This window comes from Esox lucius, chromosome 25 (genome assembly GCF_011004845.1).
Source record: "Esox lucius isolate fEsoLuc1 chromosome 25, fEsoLuc1.pri, whole genome shotgun sequence".
Lineage (NCBI taxonomy): Eukaryota > Metazoa > Chordata > Actinopteri > Esociformes > Esocidae > Esox > Esox lucius.
Genome location: NC_047593.1, coordinates 1,954,897 through 1,957,689, shown reverse-complemented (window position 1 = coordinate 1,957,689; position 2,793 = coordinate 1,954,897).

The window sequence follows — 2,793 nt, the reverse complement described above, 5'->3', positions numbered from 1 at the left end:
CAAATGCATTTATTAATTATTACAACTTGTACTCTTAAAATGCTCACCCGGCACAGCCAGAAGAGTACTGGTCACCCCTCTAAATACATTTGATTGATTGACTGATTGGGGATGTTCCACAGGACTTGCAGGTAGACAGTCCACCTCCATATATTCTCCAAACGTTTATCCCAGCCATTAAATTCTTGCTGAAATAACGTGAGTAACAGAACGTTTATTAACGGAACTAAAGTGTACTCTTGTAAAAAGATTACTGTAGATGGTCATCCATACAATAGTACCGCTATGCTACTGTATGTGAACTACGAGGAAATTGAAACCATTGGCTGAATCTCAAATCGCATACTACATACTACGTACTACGTACTACAAGTACGTACTTCGCGGATGATGGTGAAGTACATAATGTTTTGTATATAGTAAGCTAGTATGCCAGTATTTGGACCGATTGAAACATACTACCTTTTCAGAAAATTGTGTCTCCACATGAGAACATTTGGTCACGCGTTGACGTCACGCCAAGTTTGAATACTTCGCTAGACACCATTAATCATTGTGTTAAACTGACTGAAGTTTCTTAATAAGTTTACTTCCACCACAAATAGCACCTATGAACTGTATGACTTTTATTAGCCAGTAATAGGCCTGCTATTATCTACTTCTACTTGGAATAGTCATAAGAACTGAGAAATTGCTAGCGAGACTGATACATTTTACACTGCCAAAGCTTTTTAATTTCATGTTTTGTTTTTCTTTCATTCGTGAATGACATTAATACAATAACTATCAATATAGGTGACTATTTCATCAAGTGAATAGATGAGAGAATTGTGGAAACCCCTCGACTTTTACTGCGCCAGAGGTTGTGATCTATATTACCTCAAAAAGCATGCACAGATGTGTACTTAGAAAATCCACCAGAAATCTAAGTTTTATTTTAAGCTTACTATAACATAACTACTCAAGGTTGTAGCCAGCTAAGTTTTTGTTTATTCTGAACAAATCCTAATGCATAATTTGTTTTATCTGTGACAAAGCTCAAACACTGGCCACCTGCATGGCAGTCTGCATCTTTACCGTACTGTGACATACTGTGTTCACAGACAATGGTTTTCAGAAGTGTTCCTGAGCCCATGCAGTGATTTCCACTACAGAATCTTGTCTAATTTTAATGCAGTGCTGCCTGTGGGCTGAAGATCACGGCCATCCAATATTGGTTTTCGCCCTTGTCCCTTGCATACAGAGATTAATCCAGATTTTCTGAATATTTTAATGATATTGTGTACTGTAGATGATGAACTTGTTGCAATTTTAAATTGAGAAACATTATTCTTCAATTGTTGCACTATTTACCCGCGCAGTCTTTCACAGAGTGGTGAATCCCTCCCCATCCTCACTTCTGAAAGGCCCATCCTCTCTGGAATTACATTTAAAACCCAATCATAATACTGACCTGTTGCCAATTAACCTAATTAGTTGTGTGATATTCCACCAGGTTTAGTTTTTAGCATTACACTACTTTTCCAATCTTTTGTTGCCTCTGTCCCAACTTTTCTGAAATGTTTTGCTGGAATCAAATTCAAAGTGGCGATATATTTTTCAAGAAACAATGTCTCAGTTTCAACATTTAATATCTTGTCTTATACAATTTTTAATTAAATATTGGGATAAAGGACTTGCACATCATTGCATTCTGTTTTTATTTAGCATTTTATGCAACCCTGTTTTTTTGGAAACAGGTTTGTAAGCAAGGATTGAGTAATCATATGCAATCTCTTATATCATGTTGGATACCCCTCTTAGCCATATTTATGGTTATTTAATAACATAGAAGTGTTTATAGGGAATTGTCTTTAGGTGATGCTGAATCACTGGATTTATTCAACGTACAACAAAAAAACACTTCAGAGTGTTTCACAAATTCAGGCAAGCTATATGCAGTCATGCAGTTAAGAGGAGGGATATATTTTTGTCTGGGACAGTCTCACAACTGACCACCACCCAATTAGTACAGCAGATAAAACCCATGCGTGTCTACATCAATGACTAAGTCCTACTGTTTGAGCACTTGCTTTTGAGGGGGTCCTTTCAGAAAGTCATCATTGCGAATTCCACATACCAAAGGTAGGTAATATCCTATAAATAATGACCTATGTCTGATTTCAGGGTATGTTTGTTGTGCAAACTGTTTTTATTGTTCATATCAGCAGAAATAGCGGACTGGAGTGAAATTATTTTGGAGCAGATTGAGGTTATAAGTATATTTGGAGCAGAGAGAGGTTAGGGACATTTTCTTTTTGTAATAACAATGCAATATTCTATTTGTATAATTTTATATTTCTCTGGAATTGAAAATCTCAGGGCAAATATAATGAAAACGTGATTATCATGTTGCCAGGCACAAAAAAATAGAACTATCTCCATTAAAATATTAAACTGAATCACATAACCTTTTTAGGAATTAGTTATATTTGTCACAGACAAGAAACACATTTCACCATTATTTGACCAAAAAACAATAGTATGTCATGAGGATGCTGAGATGTTATTACTTTATATTTTGCTAAATATATTAATGTATTTACTCATGTTTATTCTGTTAAATTAATAACTATTTAAGATAAATACAAACCTTACAAATCCATTCTCACACTTGGAATATTTATACTGATTAATTTCAACTTGTTAATTAACCACTATTAATGTTTGTAATGATTGGCATTTGAGATTCTATTAGTACCTGACAGATATATTGGATGGTTTAAATTAATGGGGGACATCAATTGGTCTAAT